We start from the raw sequence: 24,784 nt of genomic DNA on the forward strand, positions 1-24,784 counted from the left end.
CTTGTATGGGTCAGTGAAAAGCTACAGCTGGCTCCAATTCTGTAGCGTTTTAAAAAAATCAAAGCAAAAGGAGAGACAGCAGGAAGTCATTTTAGAAACTGAGGGTAAAAGAAGTATTTCTCTGAAATAACCTTCACGTGGGCTTGCTGTGCTTCCTCTCACCCAGAAGAGGCATTAGTGATGTGTGTTCCATGCGCATCTGTCTTTGATGGCCATAGGGATTTGGAAGCTGTTCTGCTCACTAACTTTCTGCTGCTTTTTTTTAGAACAAATTCCCACTTGTACCAAACAGGAAGCACTCACCTGTCCACCAGCTTTTTCTAAGGTGAAATGTAAATTGAACAGGAGACACATGTACTGTGGGAAACTAGCCCTTCTTCTGGAGCACTCTACCATGGAGAGAGAGCAGGAGAGACTGGAAAATGGAAAAGCAAGTTAGAAAATGGAAGAGAAAGGTTATTTCCACTTCCCTTTCTATAGAAGTATTTTAGGTCTCTATTGATACAAAACTTCCTGTAGCCTCTAGAGGAATGTCTCCTATAATTCTTCCCTAACTACAAACTTCAGGGCCATGGTACATCATGTTGATAAATACCTATGCAACATAGAATCAAGGAGTAATAATTTAATTGTAACACATTAATGTGGATCTAATAGAAGATGGTAGTGTAAATTCCCTTAATAAACATACCCTAAAGCCAACTGTAACCCTCCAAATTATTTTAAATTGCTATGTGCCATTTGGTAAACACAATTACCAGTCTTTATTGCAGTTGCTATCTTAGATGAACAGCCTGAGTTGGCAATTAATCATTGGTGTGCCATAATGTTCTGGAATTCATTGCTACAGATCTGTTCTTGACTGATGGTATAAGAAATCGTTTCCTCCGTAATCAACGCAAAAAATTAACCAAACATGTTCCTGTACTATGTGGTGCATCCTGTAGGGGAGAAAAATCTAACATCGTGGCCATTTATGTTGCTATTCAGGTGTTAACTGACCTTCTAAATGAACTTTTCAAGAGGGGCTAGAATATTTTGCTTCAATATTTGTGAGGTTAAAATCGTGCATGATCTGAAATCTTAGCATTCTACATTTAACAGCTTTGAATTCCTTCAATCATGATACCCATGAAAGACAGTCATCCAAATTCCATTCATTATTATAGTCCTAGAGGTGTCTAGTTATGATGGCACCAATTTATGCTGTCTTCTAACAATTCTTTGAAGACCTCTAAATCAGGGCTGCTGCTTGTTTTTTATTAAAAACAAGAGATGCAAAGTTGTTGCAAATAATCTAAAACTTCACTCTGTTGCTGTTTTATCCAGATCCTTCTCACGCTTAAAATTTATCAATAGTACTTGATTAAACATTTATTACATCACTCAGGTCAGAATGCAGCATTCCAAGCTCTGCTGGTATTTCCTTGCTAAATCTCAGTTTTTAGGGGTTTATTAGTCCATTATCTTATAGCTCACTGAACTCCCTTATAATAATAGGGGATTATGTCTGAAATATAATTAGTTCAATTATTGATAGCACTTACTTGCAGGTCCCCAGTTTCTACTCTACAGCTGGTGGATAAAGAAAATACACACTGGGAACTTCAAGGAGAAAACATTTTTAAAACAAAATTCTATCTAATAGCATAGAAAAATAATCAGAATATCCTTGAAAAGGCCTGAAGCCTCTTTTTGGGGCAAAAATGCAAAACGAAGCTGTGATTGCAAATTCAGTGTGCTGGTGGGGTATCTCTAGAGCCTCCGGTAGGAGATTCCCAGCTGTCACTTCCTGGCAGAAAGCAGGATCAGTTCCTCTGGGGAAAACAGGCATCACTTCCCAGGAGATGTTATGCACTGAGACTACACATGACATTTGTGAGTCTTGTAACAAGCCCGGATTCATCTAAGCCAAAGCAACTGAGAGAGAAACAAATGTGTGTTTGCTCTAAATGCACTATTTTACTTCTCCATAAAACATGACAACAAATATATGTTGGATCAAAATAAATCCAACTGATCAGGCTGACACCTCGAAAATGTATAGTCTGCCGTGTGAACAGAGCTCTGAAGCTATAGGAGTGACTTCTTCCTTTTAGCAATGGAAATAGTTGTGCATATTGCCAATAACAGGAGGGCATTTCCCCCTGCTACAGTGGTGTTTCAGTTCCTATATCAGCAGTAAGGATCTGAATATTCTCGTGAAGATGCTCTGAAGACAAGAAATCAGAACACAAATTCACATTTCAGACAGGGAAGATGCACTTACAGTACAGAATTTCACCACACTTACGCAGATATTTCTTCTTACTAGCGGATTAGGAAAAGAATAGAGAGAAAGCATCGTTGTCTGTTGGATGAAGAAGTTTATCAAGCATAGGTATAATGCAACTTACGAAAAAATAACACAAAATATACCTTAATTCCCATAGATACTGCACAACATGCCATGATTGTATAAGAGATGTATAGGCAATTGTCTTAAAATTTTTGAACAAACTATATTTTATTAACTAATTCAAATTAATTGCAACACAGGACCAAAAAAAGTCTATAGACATGCCAATAACTTTTACTTTTTGATGCTGATGTAAAAATGGGGAAAAAAAAGCCTCCTTCCCTTAATAAGACTTCATAGATTTCTAAATGCAGTACTGAGGGAGAAAAACTGGAAGGAGTTCCTAAAAATTGTAAGTTCTGCTCACAGCACAACAAACAGAGAATTTATGCAGAATAGCCATAAAGGTACTTTGTTGTAGTCTTCAACTCTCCCACCAAGTAGTTTTTTTCCTCACCAAACTTTGCAAATGAATGCTGTATATTTACATAGGGAAGCACAAACCCACTGCTATTCCCAAATTCATACTCAGCCCAGCTGCACATTTGAACCCTGCATTGCCACGCACTGTTATTCCACCCCTGCTACCTCTAATTACTCAGTACCTCCCTGCCAACACCATTCTGCAGCCTTCATCTTTTCTAACTGATTTTACTACAAATACTTTCCTCAAGAGCTACACAAATTGTTTTGTACCATGCTACGCTGAGGAGTTGTGAGTTTTCACAGTTTCCAGCCTTTCCTGTGTCTTTTTTATTACAACATGGAAACATATGGCTCAGTTTCAAGTGTCTAATTGACAATATCTACAAGTGCTGTTGAGAGGTTCAATTGTATGTGTAACATCTGATAATCTGATTGTATTTTATTTAAGACTCAAGAGCACTTCAGATGTCAACAGATGGCAGCAGATATTCTTTGGAGAAAAAACAAACCAGCCCAGTAATTCTATTTCTTTTAGAGAGTTGTCTTGCCATTTATTGAGGTAGAGCTTGAATGTAGTGGCTGGAATGAAATGAAGTGAAAAAAACGTCAGCAGATGAAAAAGACTAAGAGTGAATGGGTTTGCTTTGTTCATCAAGAAAGTTTTGGTTAATTACAGATGTGTTTCAAGCAGGATATTCATATTTCATAATCCAATTGCTATACATAGGCACGAAACTACTCTTCATAATCCTATCCTCCAAAAGAAATGGCGTTAGTGAATGGGAACAGATACCCACTTCCACACTCTGCAGATGAGGTTACTACTGTTGTAGGGTTATACTTTGGAATACAGATTCCAAGTAATTTTTTTTATTTAGAGCTCAATTGGCCTCAAGAGAGTTTTGATGTCCACAAATAATACTAAATCTTAATTGCTTCTTTTGATTAAAAATACCTTGGATAACCAATGTATTTAGTTGGAGCAGAAGAGATGAGTTAAAGTTTAAATGCAGAGCAAAGACCTTTTGCTTGTCTTATAATGGAAGGGCATTATTACTGATAAAAATATAAAGTGTTTATGTTCTTACAGTTATTTCAGGCCTTTTATCTGTGATTTTTTTCATAACCACTCTAAACCACAAGCCACTTCAGCTTTTAATATTAATGCTTTCACAGGAGTGGAAAGAGAATGAACCAGAACATTTTATTGTTTGAGAGATGTGTTCCTCCAATCCTAGTTTATTAATCTTAACAGAAAATCCCTTTATTGGAAAGATGTGTTTCATTACAAGGAAAGAAAAAAATGAGAATGCTCTTTGAAATGGTCCTTGAATTCAAGGTGTGCTGTGAGCAAAGTGTTACATATATCCTCAGCTCCTGCATGCATTCCCAAATTGCCATCTGGTGTGCATACATTATGCACTTGTATAATAACATGCAGAGCTAATATTGTTTTAAAATACAAGTTATGAAAGTTAAGTCAAATATATCATACCTGACAACGCATTTTTCCCTGCAGCTTTCAAACAGACATGTTTATATTATCCTAATCTCATACTGTAGTGTTCAAAAAGGAAGATGTACAGTGTGAAAATGAATTAAAGAATAACTACCTTTCAGCCCTTAGTACACGACTGGCAGGAATAAGACCCAAGTTGACTACAAAAACCTTTTGAAGCCTTCTCCCTCCTTCTGTTCTGCTGCTGCCTGGTTTTATCAATGAATCAAGTATTTGGTGGAGGTTTTGGCCAATGGATGAATTTTGTCTGCAGGAAGTCCATATGGATTTTGTGGATACTTACAAGATGTGTAAGGGGCAGATAATATGAATAAAATCCTGTTATCTTTATAATAAAGGTAATATATAAAAAAAGGCAGAAAATACAACTCCTATCAACTATGTCAATTTGTATCAACTCACTAAACCTTGACTTGACATAAGCTACAAAGCCATTTGAATACTGGTGGGGATTTTTTTCTTCTAACTTTTTGGTGAAGGGGCAACAAAATTTACACTGCAAAGTGAAAGGAGTTCCCACTCCCAGAGAATTTAAAACAGTAGAAGGAATTACAGCTGCTTCAACAGTGCATGTTCACCATCCTTCATTGCACACACACACAGGGGACATCAGGCTATGATGTGCATTTAACATTTTCTGAAGCAAATCTTCAATAGGAGAGATATGTGTCTTGGTAGGTGCATAGAGAGATTACTGACAGTATTCAAAACCAAATTGCAATTCATACATATCCCTTTTTATCTTCATTCAATTCTAGTATTCTTAAAAAAAAAAAGAAGGTAATTCAAGCCTTTTACGGTATGAGCACTATGTTCCCTTTGAGAATGTGCATATAAATGGAAGAGAGGAGAAAAAAAGTAAAAACCAGTTATCTGGGGAAACATTAATGCATTTAGCTGTGGTTATTGTTCAAACACAGATTCTGCTGCATGCCATTATGTAAAATAATAACATCATTTTCCTTTTAAAATTGCAAGAATTAGAAAGAGATTATAATTAAGGCAAGGTTTTGACCTCCAAGTTTCTCATGATCCAAACAAACCAACACAAAAAAAAAGATTCCCACATGAATTGTAGCAGACTTATTCACGCATCAGCAGGGACTTATTCACGCATCAGCAGGAAGCAACCTGCCACCAAATTCAGTATCTCAGCCCTTCCCCCTTAGCTTTTCTTCAGCTCTTTTCTGGGCACTAGAAGACGGTCCCATGTTCTGTACCAGCCTGACAGGGCAGGATCCCAGGATTTCAGGATCTCAAGAACTTGCCAGCAGATTTTCATATAGACTATATAAAGTGCAAGTAGGGCTTGTGCCTGGGGGAAGGGATTGCTCGGTGTTTGTACTGTGAAAAGGAAATCCCAATTCAAATAAATCTTTTACACTCTTCCATTCTACTGTGGGATGAGGGGGGAGTGAGCAAGTGGCTGCATGACACTCACTTGCCAGCTGGGGTTAGCCCACGACAGTTCATATTTAATAGTCTCCTTTCATACCCCTCCTTTATTCTTTCCAGTTCTGAAATACATGGAGATGGACTGTTTTGGGAGGAAAATGATGCCAGATCGGTATGAGTTGTAAATAATTCACAAGAAAACAACAACTGTTCTTCTTCAATATGAAACATTTACTCTACCAAAGGCAACAAAGCTGAGTTTCGTATTTGTTTTGATTCAGATCTGCATTAGTGATGTGATCCATATGATGAAATGATATCACATCACTGCTGTGGCAAACACTAAAATACGGAAGTGTGAAGTTGGAAGAAGCGGCCAGGTCACTTTCTTTGAAACCTTCAGTTTGGACCTGGAAGTGGGAATTGCTTCCAGTCATTTAGACAAGGAAGTGAACACTGATTATGACTGGTCACAAGTGCCTGTGCAATTATCCTGGTTAATTAGCAGTTTCCTGACTGGAATAGACACATCCAGCCAGAGGTTTCCCATTCTCAGCCTGAGAGCAAGTGAACTACTGCCAGTTGCAGATGTTTAATGCTGTCCTTCCTCCAAACAGTCTCAGCCCACAATTTCAGAAGTGCTGTGGTAAGCCTGCTATTTCAGGGCATGTAAAGTTCTACAGAATTAATTAATTTGTTAAAATACAGCTTATACATTCTGTAATCTCTGCTTTACTGTCCTGCAGAAGATTTAGGCACAGAGATTAACACGCAAGTATGCATGTGGACAACATGGCACTCCAGCTGTAGTAGACAAATGCTCTATGAATAACTAGTAATTCTATTAGTATGGAATCACCCAACCTATTCCTGAAGAAAATGATCATTAAAGAGGAGACACGTATCAGTGTCTGCATCTAGAACTCGCCACTGTCCTGGAATGGAAGATTTTCCATTTCTGTTATAGCATTAATATAGAGGTCACTGCTCTTCTAATTTCTTGCCAACTGTAATTTGAAAAATACACTAAAGTAACAGGATATGGCTGAAAAACTCACCTATGATTTCTCTTTGCTTCTGCTTATATTTAAGCAATTAACTTATTTAGAAAGCCTCTGCATCAAGGCACAGAGCACAGGCACATGTCAAAGAACAAAGAGTTTATGAGCCACTCAAAGTACTGCCTCAAAAATTAATTTAATAGAGATACAAACTGAAAAAGTACCATCCACACACTAGAATGTTTCCAAGAATATTCCCACCCTGTCACCCGAAGTGCATTGGAAAACGTAGAGAGATAAACAGCTATTCTGAAGTGACAGCCAGAATGGTAAAATCTTGAACGACAACAGATGCCTGATTTACTTTTAAAACCATTTTTAACTTTTTGTGTACTTTTAGCATAGAGATTTCTTCCTCCTTCTGCATCCCTCATATGTAAATAGAGTAATTGAGTGTGGCAGGAGTAGTTTTGAACCCAGGAAAATGGAATGAGTGTGTGAGAGGAAGAAAACTCTATAGAGCCCTAAGAAATGGTAAAGTACCAAAGCAGATATTAATATTTTTGAAAAAGGATGACAATATTTAGTATAAATTAAAATAAGAAATATCATTGTGACAGAAGAAATGAATTCTGATGTTTCAGTCTCCTTCATTTTTTCTGCTGAGGAATCCTGTTAAACTTAGGGAACCTTTCACAGCCCATTTATTTTATTGTTCTGTTAAGCTTATGGAATTTTTTTAAAGCAGTGATTCAAACAGCTTTTTAAACTTCCCTAAATAGTGCATCAAGTACATTTCATAAGATTAACAAGCATTCTCTGCTATGAATTAGGCAGTTCTGAAGGTTTATTTGCAATTTCACCCTAAATCGTACTTTTGAAAGTTTCAGACAGAAAGCTTAAATAAAGCCTGTCTGAAACCAAGCATGAAGTGATGTGGTGTCTGTATGCTGTGAAGTTGTGTGTGGGTCTGAAAATGACCCCCTGAAACCACGTTTAGCAGTGCAAACGGTGATATTTGAGCAGCTGTTGTGAGAAATAAAGATCAGGCTTTTAGTGGGATAGAGAGAAGAGGATGGGGAATCCACCACCTTGGTTTTTTCCTATCACTGAGGAAAATATTGTAACAAAAAAGAATGTGGTCACCTTGTTTCCCTAGAACAGCAGCCGATACTTTAAATCCCACATAGGTGAAGTGACAAAGAGGTTGACTTAAATATCGGAGGCAAGCTTCTCCGTGTCAGTGTTCCAGTGAGGAGCACCGAAGAGAAATACGTGCATAACAACAGCTAAGGATTTGCTGCCTACATCCCTGTTACAAAAGAATCTGCCCGGAAACTTGTATGGAAAAAATTGTTTGTTGCACCTGAGCTGACTCATGCACATTTTAGGGAGCAAGCACACAGCTAAGCAGGCCCTCGATGTGGCAAGCAGCCAGGAAAAGCGCCTGCAGGACCTGGAGCATCAGAGTCCGTTCCCATTTCACAGAACCCATGGCAAATAATCCTGGAAAGGACTTCTATGTCTTTTGCTCCAAACCTGAACATTTCCTTGTTCAAAAGCTTTCTTTAGAGGAGGAGAAGTTCAAGATGTAAAAACTCCAAGATTCTTTTCACAAAGCCATTTGCTACTATAGCAGTGACTTCCAAATCATGTCTTCATTATGATCTCCATCTCTCAATTAAAACAACTACAACCAAAATTCCCTCCCAAAGCTCAAAACCGTGTTAGAAATGGCTTGAATAATGAGATCTGTGTGAATTGCTGTTGTCTTTTGCTTTTTCAAGAAGCTAATAGTATCACATTTCTTATTGTTCTGTGCTCTGATAGAATATGCTGTGATCTGTCTTCCATTTACCATCACTGCCTTGACTTCTTACGGTCACTGAAGTTACACAAACTCTGGTTTTGGTTTCAGCTTTGTTTCCCCAAATTCAAAAGAAAGCAAAACACTCTAAGGAGCCCATGCTTCTGTATGCCCAAGAAGTCCCTGCTTCTGTATCAGCTTTCCCTTTTACACTCAGAGATAACAAACTGTGTGAAATCTCACTCCTCTGTTCTGAAGGAAAGGTACCAAAACTCCAGAGCATGTTACAGTGGAGCTAAGGGAAGCCCCAGGCATTGCGCTGCCCCAGGGAAGCTACAGTGCACTTCCAACACAGCTTTGGTGGCTCTTTATTCCACTGCTTTATATTTTTATTTCTTTTCATAGACTGATGACTCCATCTGACAAAATACAAGCATCCTGTTATGACTCACTATATGTATATTTTATTCTCATTGATTGTTGCTTTGTCCTTCATCTTTCTCATTTCAATGGACCTTCCTTTTAACATCCGCTTATCTGTTTTCCTTCCGTGACACATTTCTCTTTCATTCCTGACATCCATCATTTCTGGTACTTTGTTTTAGCACTGATTGCTTTTTCCTTCTGATTTCAGCATGCCTAGATATTGGCCTCCCTACATTTATGATACTTCTACGGTTCCATGGTTTCTAGTAGACCTTAGTGGTCTTTTATTTTTAAATGAAGCAACATTCTCCTGAATTTTCTTTCATTTTTCCCTGATGAAAGCTGATCTGAATTCCTTCATGTGATTAAGAAATTTGTGCCTGCCTTTACTCTAAGCATAGGTGTATTTTTATCGAGCAGCATACAATACATGTTGTTCGGCTGGGTGGGAACCAACAGGAGAAGAAGAAAATCGAATGAAAATTCTTCCAGTTGAGTTCCAGACATAATAAATCTTTATTTTAGCCCTGATTTGCAACTGAAATGTTCATCTGTATTATGCATTTGCTCAGCTGCAAACATCTGTATGCCATGTTGGATATTTCCACTTGGCGCTGAAATTGAGAACAACATTTGAGAGAAAATGACAGCAGGCAAAAGAACAAATTCGTGTGTGTTTCTAATTTTCCCTCCCTGAAAACACGTCATGAGAGAAAAACGATACCAAAATGAAATGTTGGCATATCCAGTATTGGCAATTTATTCCTGATCCGCTTTCTGCTTTTCCGTATTAAGCTGGTTTTGCTCTGTTTAGGTAAACCTGGATGCTTCAAAGGTGTAAGAAAAATGACTGCTCTGGGACAATCCAAGAAAACACATCTATGCGTGTGGTTTCATTCTTCCCACGAATAGGAAACATATTTTCATTTAAGTAGATAATGCCTTTCAGTTAATATTAAGTGGAGCCCTCAGGAATAGCAATAATATTCTATGTATCATGAAATTATGGAAAGAGCAATCCAAAACAGATGTGAACAGTATAACTAAGAATAAAGTTTTAAATGAAGCTTCAAGTCCCTGGATTTTTATTTCAAAATCAAGTCCTCTAAAAATTTCCTTTGGATTTTCCTTTCAAATCAACACTGAAATCAATATATGATTTCTGAGAGTTTGGCATAAGAAGTTGTTTTGATGAAAACCATCAGCTCAGCTCAGCTTAAACAGCCCATCATTCTCCAGGAGGAACAAATAAAGATGAGGACAAGCAGAAAAATTCAGAAGCACACAGGTTTGGATCTCATTTTTTATGAGTTTTATGAATCCAGTATGGAACAGGGATGATATTAAACTGTTAGTTTGATACAATTTGAGTTTTTCATGTTCAATAATGAATATTACTTATAATACCCAAGGAAGCAGTTGGGTTTAAAATTAACAGGTTCTTGCCAGACTCAAAACATATGTGGGGCCAAAGAAATACAGATAATGAATGTATTGAGTATTCTCAAGTTTCTTGCTGGGTGATTTTTGTTCAGGACTTCTTTTCAAGTCCAATAAACATTTTTTATTGAAAAATCAGTTTTTCTCTTTTATAAATTTCATCTGCGGGCTCCTGATGGGAGAGGCTGTTATATGAGGCTGTTGGTGATATGAAACAACTGGCCACAATCATTTTCAGCATCTGTTGCTAGAACTTTTCCTCATTAGACCTCCCACGTGAGAAATGTCTTTCTTTGTAGCTTCCTTACAGCATGGCTGGTATTAATTGATAATACAGCAGTAAGCGAAGAGTAAGCAATTTTGAGGAGCAAAAATTGTCTGAAGGACCCCATTTTGTGAGCACATTTAAATGGTCAAAACAAACATCCAAGAGAGGCAGTGGCTTTTCCAGGTTGCACAGCGGGTCAGTGCAATTTGAGAGCACAGGTGTCCTGACACCAACAGCTGGAGTGTGCACCCCATGAGTTCTGCCTATCTCCTCCATATTAATTGGAGATTCAGTCCTGTTAGGCCTCCAGCTGGTTTCCACACTTCTCCCAAATGCAGTTAAAGTTGGAAAGTTGACCTTGTAATAACTAATTATTTTTATGTGCTAGGCAGCATAAAGACATGCAGCATAATTCCTGCATTTCCTCCTGCGATAGGCATTGATTACCAGACTGAGGGAAAGCAGGCAAACTCATTTATTTAGTACAAATGTTATGTGAGAGTATATATACTATTCCATGTATTTCTTTCTGTGCAAAATCGGGCAGGGGGAGGAATAAAAGGCAATCAGACAGATTACTCTCCTTAGTGCGGGGATAATGCAATTTATTCCCCTTATCATTTTTTCAGTGACAGGCTACTGTTTCCCAAAAGGTTTGATTAGGCTTTTAATTAACTTGAGCTGGAGGTGATGTGACCTCTAATTAAGTTTAATTTTGTTTCTTCTGGCGGTATAATAATGAATGTATTCAAATGGGACTCGCAGATCAACACACCCAAGCAAGTTAGCAACTAATAATGAAGGTTATCAATAGATGTGAAAAGGGCTTTAGAAAGAAAGTTTTTAGCCTTAAAATTAATCTGGTTTTGTGAGCAGAAATTACTGAGGCGTGTTCCCATCATGCATGTATGGCAGTATTTGGTCCAAATCGCTGCAACTCCCAAATTAATATCAGCTCAGTGCCTCACAGGTTGTAGCGTTCATTAATGTATGTCTTTGCGTCAATTATTTTTATGGTGGTGATTATTGCTTGTTTCATGAGAGCACCCAGACATCCCAGGTAATAGGATGTTCCCAGGATTCTAAGCACTGGATTTGATGACATAAATGATTGACAAGTTATACCCAACAAGTCAAAAATCAAGATGGATGTTACTTCTGAAAGAGTTTGAAGGAATGAAATAGTGTTTCCATAGGTGATGAAGATTGACTTTTCCAAGACCACAAATGAAACCTGCAGCAGTTGCAGGAAAAGGACTTCAAAATGCTATGGAAACATAGGATTTCTGAAGTACAAGAATATCCTTCCTTTTCTAATCTCTATTTAACAAGCCCCTAAGTTGTATCAGGCAGGAAGAATGTTTTTAAAAGCTCATCTACAACATTAAAAGATAGATATTCCACAGCTGTCAATGTTGCCACAATAACTTTCTTGATGGATGTTATTTTGAGTGTGATGTATGAGGTGAATGAAGTTAAAGAAAAAAAAAAAATTTAAAGCATTTAAATCTGGGCATTTTGCAGATCCTTTTAAAACTTATTATTTTTTTCCCTGAAGAATTTTCGCTTGTACTGACTGTCATGGACAAAGGGTTTATGTGGGAGAAGTATTGCAAAGGATTGGTGCTATCAGTGCAAAGTTCTACAAAATGTTTGGTAGAAAAAGCTCATAGATTTTTGCCCGTGAAGGTTATTGTTGGTGAGGGTTCTTTTTTACTTTTTTTCCCCCCCTCAAGATTAATTTGGAATATTCTCCTCAGTTAAACTCCTGCAGGAGTGACAAGAGGCCATAGAAACATAGATTCAGTTAGGTTGGAACAAACCCTTAAGACTGTAAGTGCAGCACTACCAAGGCCGCTCCTTAGCCCTGTCCCCAAGTGCCACACCTACACATCTTTTGAATCTCTCCAGGAACACTGACTCCACCACTGACTCCTTGGGCAGCCTGTTCCAGCGTCTGACAGACCTTTCCTTGAAGGAATTTTTCCAAATAACCTAAACCTCCAGTGGCTGAATCTGAGGCTGTTTCAACCTATCGATTGTTACTTGTGAGAGGGAACCCCATATTTGTATAGAACAAGCAAAATCTCCTTCCTGTGAGGTGGCTGTGAAGAAAAGACAGGTAACTGGGAACCCCACTCGCTGGAAAAAAAACGGCTGGAAGGAATTCTACAGTAAAGGAAAAGAATCATGAGGGTAGTCATAACAGGCTGAAATGGGAAGGAACTGAAAGGTGAGGAAAAGGCAAAAACCTGTTTCTGAGGAAGTAAAAGATGGAAAGCAAATGGAGAAATTTTAAAAGGAGTGACCAATCCAAATAGCTGACCTTGTGAAGAAAGGTGTGAGAAATAGAAATTAATGCTACATTTAGTGTCTTTGTAATTGAAAAGTGGATTAAAGAGTAGATTATGGAATAAATTGGTATTTCTGCAGAGTTATTGACTTATGTTTAGTTATCACTGGTCCTTACTTCCCTGAGTCATAAAAGACTGACAGAAGAACATCAATCCTTTGGGACTCCCATATATTGGGTATGTCTCACCAATTTAACAACTGTTTAGCAAGTGAGAAAACAATCTTACTTCGAGCAGAACAAAGGAGTCACTAATTCATATTGCCAGTGGAAAAAGAAGTTATGTTTATAAAGCTGGGCATGTTTGGTTGATTTAATTTGAGTTATGTATTTATAAACTTTTCTATTTTGGAGCTACTTTTAATAAAGTTAGTAAAACAAGAATGTTATTATGTCAATATCAATAATATTTTCTCTGCCTATCAAAACAAAATGACAATTGCTAAAGCACAGCTTGTTGCATAAAAAGATAAATCTAATCTGATCATATTTATATAATGTTGGAATTCTATTCATCATAAAAAAGCTTGAAAGCTTGTCTTTTAACAATTACCCCACCAGGCAACATAATTTAGCTAGGGCTACATTTTCTTGCTTCTAGAAGATACTATGTTTACTCCTTCCCTGATTTTCTAAAAGCTTTTTACTGTACCATTTGACTTCTGGTTATTCAGGATAAACTACTGTGTAGTGAATTATTTTTCTTTTCTTTCTGGAGGTACATTTGTCATGCAGACATCTGCAATGTACAGGCTTGTATTATGGAGACAAAATGCAAATAGATTTCTTTCTGTCTTTTAAAATAATTTCAGAGTTCAGGAACACGGAAAATATTTTGTCATTTAATAGAGTTACATTGTTGTGTCACGTCTCATTTTGCTTGCTAGAGTAGAACATTGCTGAAAGTAACACAAAGTATTTAAAATGTCACTTATTTGTAAACTGGTTTTTTTTAAATGAAACAGAAGTGGTATCTACCGATACCTTTGATTAAACATTTCAGAATGTGTTGGGGATAAATCTTGCAAAAACATTACAAAGTTCAGTGTTTTTCCATGGAAGTGAAAGGGACATTTGATTTTTGGAAAGGAAATTTTAGGCACACACAAATAGATGAAAAATTAATTTTGTGTTAAAGGATAATGTTCATGGGCAGGCAGTGAAAATTAAAGATTCATCTTAACTGTCATCATTTTAGAGTCAAGAAAATTTAGTTGCCTCTAAAAAGGATCATATTGCCAATTCATTAGTATTGAGTTTCTTGGCCTTGAGTTTGTGAAGTGCCTAAAATGCTTTGAAGCAACCTTTAGAAAAATAAATAAAACCAGGACACCATTCTATGAAGAGACTTGTGCATACCCCTTGATGCCATTGAAAAATCAGCTATTAAAACAAAAATATATTTCTTCAAGCACAGTATTTTGCAAAGATAGCAGCATAAAATACAGAACTTAGTACTGTAATTCCTATGCGTAGAAGCATAAAGAGAACTCTTAAGTCGATGTCTTTCAAATATTCAACAGTATATTCTGCAACAGTACTTTTTAGCTACTGTAGCTTTTGCATCAACAATCTGGTAAAAGTTTTGGATTTTATAAATTAACTTGAAAAATTATTGTGCAACTTGAGTAATTGAAAACTTATTCCACTTCTAAAGTTAAAAAGAACCTAATCAGCTCAACACGCCAGGATATCTGAATTCTGGTGATGCTATATTAAATCAGGTAAATGTGTCTAGTTTACAGCTAATTAGGGAAAATAAAAAAAATAAAATGGATCAGGGAAATCATTGAAACAAGGAATTAGTTTCCAGCGGCTTTAGATAGGCACCTAATATTTTTAAAGAAATGGAAACACGTTTGCTGCCTCACAGCAGGAGTGTTGATAAACCTTTTCTCCCAGTTAACTGAAAACTTTCAAAGGCTCTCCTGAGAGCTGAGAGAGAAGAGAGAGAGCCCTGCTAAAGGCGATTCAGAATTTATGTGTTGCAGTGCTCTCTAGAGGTCCTTTTTTTCTCCACTGGCTATAGAGGGAGTCCCGAGAAAGCTGATTGAAATACCTGAGCTTGGGACCTCCAATTATATGGGAAGAGAGGGAAAACACCAAGGGAAAGAAATTTGTGAGACAGCTATTATATATATATAATATGTATGGCTACTTTTTCAAGCTCTCTGTAAGTTGTGCTTATTTTTTCCTCGTAAAAACATTGCAAAATAAAAAAAAATAGAGCACCAAATTTAATGCATTGTTTCACAGTACAGCAGTAGGCTATTTAATTTTTCTTAAAAATTAGACAGGTTTTCCTCTATATCCCATTCTTCCTCAGGGTTCTGAAAACAGTAGTTTAATTATTTCAGATGCCATTCTGATGTTACTGAACACTTAATTTTTTATTTCCTTTTCCTTGAAACAGTGGGCTGTGAATGCCGGAAGGTTACTATTTTTACTGCAAGTAAATCACACCCTGTAAACTCCCTACTTCCACGCTCTTTGCTTGTGCTCATAACCTGCAGTGTCTTCCTAGATGGTTTCTTTAGGTTTTCGGCCAAGAAAAGATGAGTTGTGTGAGTTTTGGACATGCACTTGCATTCTGAGCTAACTTTCTAAAGGTCAAATGCTAATTTGGTTCTGGTGTTCAGGAATTGGTGTCACAAGCTTGAGAAGGCTGGCAGGTGAGCATGTGGTGTGGAAACTAGGGCAGGCTTGTCAAGCAGTACACTTGAAATGAAAGATTAATAAGCCTGTCTTTAGTCAATAAGAGCACCTGGCCTAAGAAATCCCCTTCTATTAGTGTCAAAACCTGACTGTTGGTTGTTTGTACTCAAATTTTGCTGTGGCCATGATGATTTCGTGCTAAACTAAGGGGTTTATTGTAGCATAAGAACTTTAGGTAGCCAGCAGATTATCAACCCATGATAATATATACGATGTTAGCATTACATCAGCCTTAATTTGTGATGACTGCATTAAATTCCATTTATTCCACCTGCTTCTTCTAATTTCTGCAATTGTTCTATTTATCTGAAAACTCTGAAGCATGGAAAGAATGAAATATCTTACAGAAGCTGTAAGATGCTTGTAAGCCTTAGTCATATCTCTAGGTTTGCCCACTTTACTACCTTTGAAAATTCCCCCAGCTGAGTGTAAAACAATCCAGCATGCTGTGGGTCAACAATGCATGTTAGAGTTTCAACAGATCTTCTCATGTTTATGCATTTCAGTTTCTAAATCTGTGTCTGCTGAGACATCACAAAGATTTTTTTTTTTTTTACTACTGGAATTATTTTTGCCTTTTCGTCTTGTCTGTCCAGGTTTGGGGCCATGCAGCTACTTGGCATCATATTTAGACAGGGAAGGGACGAACTGCTGTTTTAACAGCTGCCCCAGGTCCATCAGACTTCATTCAAGTTGATAGTTCATAGAGCAGTAAAGGCAGAGGGCTTTGTGTACATTGCCTTTTTTTTCTTTCATGCAAAATCTCTCATCCAGGTGGAAAACAAAAAGCTGTCTCAGCAAAATAGATCCTGTTCCATTTCATTGTCCAGAGTGTGCTGCTTTTAGTTTAAAACAGTCACCTGTATTACTTCATGTTTTAGCTTCTCCTTTGCATTCACGAAGTGCAATTTTTATTCTCTGAAAAACATTTATAACTCAGATGTAAACACCTCAGGTTTTTAACATCCAGTTAATCCCATTGACAGCAAAAGGCAGAATTTAGCACCATGACGGGAAAATCCATTTTGCATCACCATTTATTACTGGGAAATGCTTTTCCTATTCCTGATTCATGACAATGAAAAATCCTCTTTCAAGGGCATTGTTTGACTTCCGATTTAATGTAAGTCTTTTTCTAAAAGTCCCCAGGACCTGCTTTGTTTAAACAGTATCATCTATTTTATATCATTGCTATTAAGAGGTTGCTTTTTGATACATAAACCCAGCTATTTAGCATTTGCTTTTGCTTGTTTCAGCTTCTTCACTTAATTGTTCTAAAGGCTCCATGAAGAGACTGCCCCCTGGAGAAGTACCACTATCACTTTCCCCCACACTTATTATGCATCATTTTCAAGAGAAAGCAAAACTATTATAAATTTCTTTCACCTATGGCATTGGTTTTCCAGTGATGCTTCCCATTTGGAAAGCCAGTCCTTAATATTTGGAGCAGTCACAGTGAGATTAAATAGAAGATTAGTGCACAAGTGAAACTCCCAACTCTTCATGATTCCTGGTTTTACTTAACCACAATTTATTTAGCATAGAGACTATGCTTCATGGAAATGTTTTAATGGATCAGGTTTGATCTCAAAGGCTTTAGGTAATATCAATTCCACCCTTTTCCAACAAAGAAGAAGAATAAAACAGAAATCAGTCTGCAGTATAAATTTCCTTACCTTTTCTTATACAAAGCACTTACTTTGAGGACTTCATGAGGAAAATAACACAGCTTCACTAGAAAAACAGCTGCCATGTGGATGTGGAAAATGTGAGCAGAGGGGAAATGTTTGCATTTAGGTAAATCTGTGTGTAGCTGGTGAGTCTTTGATCAAGCCACAGCTAAAAAACTGGTCTTAATTGGGATAAATGTTTCTTACACAAGTATCTACACACTCACAAACATGTAGGTGTGCTCTTGGTAATACTTCAGTGAGATCCAAGATAATTACTCAAGCGAACTTTACTGTACACTTTTAACAGCAAGAGAGAAGAAAGAGTTATGGATATTCATATTAAGTTTTGTTTTCTCCTTGGGTGAAAAAAGTAACATAGGACATGTCAGTATCTCTAAATTATCTTCGTAGTCCTATTTTTAAGTGGTATGTCAAAACTGAGCTACATCTCTCACTTTGACACCTTGTAAGACCTAGGCAGGAAAAATGGAGGCTCCTCTCAGACTGGTAAGACTAAATCAGGGACCATGTACTTCTTCATACAGATAGATAAATCCACTCATAGCAGGAGAATTTTCTCATGTTCTAATCACTAGAAGACACTATGGTAACTTGTGGGAAATATGGAGCTTTTAAATAGAATATAGATTTTATATCAATGGGTACTACATGGGGCTAACCCAGGATTCCCCTAAGCAGAAATGGTTGTTTTCAGTTCTGTGCTATCCCTACTTTTCAAAGGAAAGATGAATCACTTGCACAGAAAGGAACAAAGTGTATTAGAAGCCCATTTAACTGGCATATAGTAGACAGACAGGAATAACTATGGAAATTTGTTACAGGGAAAACCAGCTTGTGTTGTGTTAGAAATTAGTTGGCTTTTTATAATTTTTTCTCTGAGGAGGCTTCCCCTTCCTTTATTCATGCAATATACATGGGATATTATTTTCTGGATGAAAAACCTCTGGATCATAAAAGCAAAGGCAATCCTCCCTTGTGGAATTTTAAAGAATTATTAGATCTCAAGGGAACAGAGACACATTGGATGATGAGTACATGTAGGAAATTGCTATTTCATCTTGAACCTTAATGGGGAAGCCTCCATCTTTTTTTGGTCAGTTGAACTTCAGCTGAATTGTATTATTTACATACAGTATTGACCTTAAAATGACCCTCCAGGACAGTAAGAAGTATGCCCACTTAAGCATGTCTAAACAGCAGATAAATGACAATCATCCTTTTTGATCTCAAGAGACTGTCATTTTTTTTTGTAAGAAGAGGCTATTTGTGCATCTAAACGTGTTAATGTGCTCTTTCAAAAAGGAAAGTTATGAGGTAAGGAGCAGGTGAGACAAAGGTGACTTATAAAGACCTGGATAATAGACAGAGAAGATGAAAGTAAAAGATAGCCCTGCAATGTCTTTTATCTTTTCAAGATCAAGGGGATTTTACCAGATTAGCATGAAAAGAAGCCTATGCCTTGTACATTATGTAGCAGTAGATGTGTTAGTAACTTCAGAAAGGTTATTGCAACACAGTTCTGCACTGTAGACATGCTTTAAATATTTGCGTGTCTCTGCTAATTCCTAAGACTTGTTTCTCTTTATGTATCTAATTTTTTTTTTATCCATACAGGGAAACTCAATTTTTGCTGATTAGGAAATTTCAACATTGAAAGTGTTTTTTTTTTTACATTCCTAGATCCATGGTTAACCCATTTTATCAGTTTCTCTGATCTGTGAATACTTTCAGTTCCATAATGCCAGCTTGCTGATAAAACCTTTTCCCCAAAAATTATTACCTTTGTGTCAGGTAGTGGTACACATCTTCCTGGGACAGCCTACACAGGGGAAGTACTTGCTGCTAAGATAGGAGGACTTGGTGAGACTCAGGAATTCCAGGCAGCCATGACCAATTGAGGGTCATCTGAAAATAAAATTTTAGTTTCAAGTATTATTATTATAATTCTTTTTATTATTTAAAGCAAAACAAACCAGGTCTGGAAGGCATCAGGTAACACGTACTTCCCTTTAAACTGAGAACTGTGCTTTGACGTATGAGCTGCATCTACCTGACTATGAGTGAGGCCTTGCAGTCAATATTCCTCCTTAAATTTCCCTATCTGATTGAAACACTTGCTCGAATCCCAGCTTAAATCCTACAGCTTGACAGTTGCACAGAGAGATCTCTAACCTGTGCCATTCATCTGCCAAGGCAGCCTTACTGCTTAGAACTGTGACTACATGAAATATGAACCCCTTTTTCAGTATACCAGCCAGCTTTGTATTTTTTGTTCTATTACATTCATGTTTCTTACTCTCTTTCTCCACTGCCTTCTTTCAGACCTTTACTATTGCAGGTTCTCTTCAAAGTCACTTCTGTGTTTCCCCTTTGACAGTCTCATGACAGGAGAGGCTTTTCCCACTTCATGACAGTTTAATAATACAAACTGTGAAGCCAGAAGAGCTTGTCTGTGTTTTCTGAAATATTCACTGGCACCCAATATGTTCAATATTTAAAATCTCATATCACAGTTAAAACATTCAAAACAATCTGTGGCAGAGACTGAAAATGTATAATAACCATATTGTTTAAAATACTTTTTATGAGATACTATAAAATTGCCTTTCCCACTTGAAGTGAATAATTCATTAGGCAATAAAAGTCAAAAGCAATTATTTTTTTCAGAAGCGATTTACTATTTAGTATATGAAATAAAAGCAACAGGATTAGAATTGCTGTTAATTTTTAGAAGACCCTGTACCTGAATGTTCAATGCCTTTGAACAGTATTAATATAACTACTGAAGAAAACAAAGGCTGATTTGGTGCCTGTTTTCAGTGGACGCATAAGCTACACCTACACCTAGACATCTGAAAGCCTCCCTTGATCCTGATCAGCCTCGGAGCATGCCTGCTTGCTGTGTTTCTTGGAGAACACTGTCAGAGTTTAGACAGTTTAGCTCACAGGAGATCAGCCCAAATAGGTGATTGTGAAGCACTCGTGCATGGTGTCAGTTCAGTGTTGTATTATTGCTATTTAATGAGACACAATTAAAGACAAGGTTCTGTAAAAGAGAGACAGAGTACTGCAAAGCGTAGCTTGTCTTGTCCACACAGTGAGTAGTAAGACACAAGCAGGGCATTTACTTGCCTCACTTCATTTTCAGTTTTCCAGTCATCATAACAACAATATATATGAGTTCCAGGTTTTCATGCAGGAGAAGTAGTCATAATGTCAAACACTGTGCTTGTAGAAAACAAGAGTAAGTTGTTAATAACGTAAATATTATCGTTAGTTTTATGTTCCATGCTTTTCATGGAAAATGCTGGCTTCACCAACTTCTGCAAAATGTCCAGCACAAATTATTCTTCATTAGTTCCCACAGACTATTGTAATACCATTAATATATTGAATAATTGGCACTATTTTCATTTAAACAGTGTCTATTAAATAGCATTCAACTGTAAAAAGGAAGCTAAATATTGTGCAGTGCAAAGAAGCAGAATGAGGTCTTGCCAGGTGGATGAATTTTGTCTGTCCATGTGAGATACTTCACTGGATGTTCACTTTTTCTGGAAGCAAATCCACTGTAATCCAAACGACCTTACCTGTAATACCGGGAGAACAAGAGCTGCATCCTTTGATCAGTAGGATGTACAATGGACTATGGAAGCGTTCCCAGAATCCATGGGCTACTCTGCTTCCCACACGAAAGACTACCATGAGAAAATGAGTGATGTTTGTTGTTTGCTTGCTTTAAAGTAATTTATGTGATATTGAGATAATTAAGCTATTTAATGAATGTAGAGACATTCACTGGCAGAGGGAGTGAAACGTTGTTGAGAGAAAAACCTGCTGTAGGAAATATACATTATAACATCTGTTTTGGCAAAGAAGCGCGATCTAGACAGGCAGTTATCTTGAAAAGTCTCCCTCAGAGCCCTGAGGAAAGGGTGGTTTTGTTTGTAAACACATGCTCAGAAGTTTCTCCATATGGACTGAAAAGTAAGTCTCACAAAACCATATGTGGCTACTATACTCTTTAGGTAAAGGGTGGTAAAGACTGCAGGTGAGACCATATCCTCATCTGCTGCTCTCCCATGGGCGAGACTCCAGTGTGAACAGGTTCACCCTGAATCTGAGCACGTAACTGCATATTGTGCCACCAGAGGAAGAGGGACTGAGAAATAATGGCTCTTGTCCTCTACTTCTATAGCTGAGAGTATATCCAGAACCCACAAATTCACCTACCAAATGACATTCAATTTTCCAGGCAAAATCAGTGACCTAGACAGAAAGAAACAGAATGCTGTGCATGCACCAGCCCGAGGTACAACAGTTCAGGCCGCAATAAATTTTGCACTTAAGGAGAAACTCAATCTGCTGTTCCTCATTAATGATTCAGACCTGATGCTGGAGCCTGGCATTTGTGGGGGACTTTTCTTCCCTTCCTTTTTAATATGTAGAAGTGCAGTGGGAGGCAGAGCTTTTTGCAGCACTGAATGTCATTATCACCCGTGCTTTGCAGTTCTGAAGTGCTCAGGGCTGTAGCATCAATTCATCGGGGATGCAGAGCAACATCACCACGGCAGGGCTACACAGGAAACCTGGGAGTGCGTGAAACATTCCCTTAATCTCGCTCAGTGAGGGGTGCTGCTGTTTTTGTACAGGAAAAGAACTTTGAGGACCACTACCTGCCACACTCCTCTTCTCTCCTCTCCTCCCTGGAGTGTGTGGAATAATGCTGGGAGCTTTGCTGCAGCAGGAGATGGCTCCACTAACCGGGAATTACGTGTGCAGAGGAGAGGCCCAGAAGGACAGGCTGCTGTGTATCCTAACTCCTACCTCAGTAAAATGGGATTTCTGCTTAGGCCATCCTTCCCACTGGACATGAATTAATCTCTAAGAGATACCCTTTAAAAATGCTCTCCTGTTATCTGATGTTTACTTAGTTTGTAATACTACTGCTTGGTATAGTCTGTAACTAGAAATGGAGCAATTTTTATGTAGGCAATGCTTTTTAAAATATATTATTCTGTTTATTCCCAGAAGCAATGAAAATTTCATTACACAAAGTCAATTTACCTAAACAAGCTCAAAGGACAGGACCTTGCAGGTGAACTAAAATACTCTCTCTTTGTGTTTCAGAATTCAAAGGGACAGAATGATGTTTCATCGACTAGAAACCCATGCAAATGATTTTCTCCATTGTTGATTCTTGGCTAAGAAATCCTGAAAGGAACGCTCTGACTCACGGTGTTTAATCGGCTTTTGGGTCGGTGCAGCTCACAAGCAACAGAGAGCTGCAGGGACAGGGAACTTGAAAGGGGAAAACGCATTCCCAAATGTTTCTGTAGCTACCCAAGTGACAATCCATCTTACGGACTCACATGCCAGCAGACCAGTTTTATCCAGGCAGAGCACATGGTGTTGGGTATTCATTAATGATTTTATGACAAATCAGATGTATTTTCATCTCCAGGTATAAATACATCACTGGAGATTCCGTTTCTCAAAAAAAGCATGAGTGCACGAGGATATACAATTTAAGTTGCATTTATTTTTCAGCAAGTGTTTGTGCATTTCATTTTCAATGTTTTCCTATTTGAAATGCCATCTCAGGAAAGAGGCAGCACCTTTAGAAGCTCTCATTGCCAACATCTGATCTCACAGCAGAGAGCTCACTTTTTATGTTAATCTCGCATCCTCCAAACACATTATATGTATTGAATCCCTTAGGAAGGCCTCACTGCTTTTAAACTCAGCATATGGTGAGCAGTCAGCAAACTGGTCATATTATAGCAGGCTAAGCTTGGAATAGTTTTAACACAGAAAGAAATGGGATGTGAGGGCTCCTTGTCATTGTGCTACCAGAAGGAAACATCTACCTTATTGTCAATTCATTACTCATAACTGTTAGCAAGCGACACTGATGCCACCTCACAAAGTGAGCAAATGTCTGTCTTGGGCAGCGTTGTGAGGGACTTCATGGAGAACCAGCTCATGGGGTAAGGCAGAAGGCTCTGGGGCCTGTGCTCTCCCAGCTCTCCCGAGCATATCTGAACAGCAGGTATTTGCAGAGTAAAGTAGGACACAGGGATTTAAATTGCTCTGAATTGTACATAAAATCAAAAATCTTTTGAATACACCAAATAAAATAAATTATTTAAAACTAGTACTGTTCCTTTTCATGTGGGCAGGAAGGGAATAAGAGAGGGGAATCACACCAGGGGAGCTCACTGCTGTGTTGTGTACAAGAGTATCCTGTATCTAAGATAGAATTTTACCACAGTGTTTGACTTGTTTGATGTCTGAGGATAGGAAGAAGCTGGAGTAGATGCTCAGTTCCATTAGCAGCACTATCACTGTAACTCACACGAAGGCAGTTGGCTGTTTTCCCCATTTGAAGGAGGAATTTGTCTTGGTGTCATGCAAACTAGCACTTTTCTGAGTTGATTGTTTGAAGGTATTACCCTCGGCTTTGCTGTTGGTTAAGCTTCCTGTTGTGATGTATTTATTTCAAGAGAAAATATTTATCCATTTTTCACTTGTTACATAAACCTCACTTACATTGCCTTAATGTGACCTAAAGCACATCTCTGACCAATACTTTCTGCACTGATTCCAAAGGTGGACTCTTGCTTTTAAAATTTTTCATCAGCAAAACAAATCCAGGAAAAAATGTTTTAAGTGAGATGACACACTCTTTTATTATTCTAGTTTTTGTTACTCACCACCTACAACTTTGGACTACTCTAAGTAATAAATCTTGCATGACAGAGATGGACACATCTCCATAGTCATAAAAGCACAAGACATGATCAAAACTCAGTAATCCACCAGATTATTACATTTCCAGGAAACATTCTTCACACTCTCCTGAAGTACTGGACTTTGCTGTGGACATAAAGGCATTGAAAGGGGACTCAAGCAGCTTTTGCGCAATGATTTTTGGAAGTTTAATCTGTGAAAGTTAATTGTTAATTAACAAAATGCACAAGGAAGAGAAAGGTTAAGCTTAATTTCACAACTCTTATTGAAGTGGCAAATCCTTTTGCATTAGAAGACTTTATTCACATGTGAATAAAGATATGGAGCGTTAGAGATCTGAACTCTTAGCTTTCCACTTAAATACCCATATAAAGAACAACTTGTTACTTGTTCAGTCAGCTTGTAACCTACTTACATATTAGATATACTTATCGCTAGCACTGCTGAGCAAGCCCAAATCTGAAGATTTATGCAGGTGTTTAATTAATTTTAGAATCTCACAAGTAAAGTTACATAGGCTGTTATCATACTGGGAATAGAACAGGAAAAGAGAGCTCATATCCCAAATTGTTTAAATTACAGGTTGCTTCAAAGTTGCTTCACTGTAGCTATACTGGTGTAAAGAATATAGGAGAGACAAAGCTTGGAG

General features: G+C 37.7%; 1 long non-coding RNA gene across 1 annotated transcript in view; it reads right to left on the reverse strand.

Moving 5' to 3' along the window:
* Nucleotides 1-308: 308 nt before the first annotated feature.
* The window catches only part of LOC108446457, a 57,774-nt gene continuing 33,298 nt past the window's right edge, over nucleotides 309-24,784 (reverse strand). The window contains exons 4-5 of the long non-coding RNA XR_001861637.1: nucleotides 19,163-19,287; nucleotides 309-415 (exon numbers count right to left, since the gene is read on the reverse strand). This is a non-coding gene — a long non-coding RNA (uncharacterized LOC108446457). The remainder of the gene's footprint in view (nucleotides 416-19,162; nucleotides 19,288-24,784) is intronic.

Source organism: Corvus brachyrhynchos, unplaced genomic scaffold (genome assembly GCF_000691975.1).
Source record: "Corvus brachyrhynchos isolate BGI_N302 unplaced genomic scaffold, ASM69197v1 scaffold20, whole genome shotgun sequence".
Taxonomy (NCBI): domain Eukaryota; kingdom Metazoa; phylum Chordata; class Aves; order Passeriformes; family Corvidae; genus Corvus; species Corvus brachyrhynchos.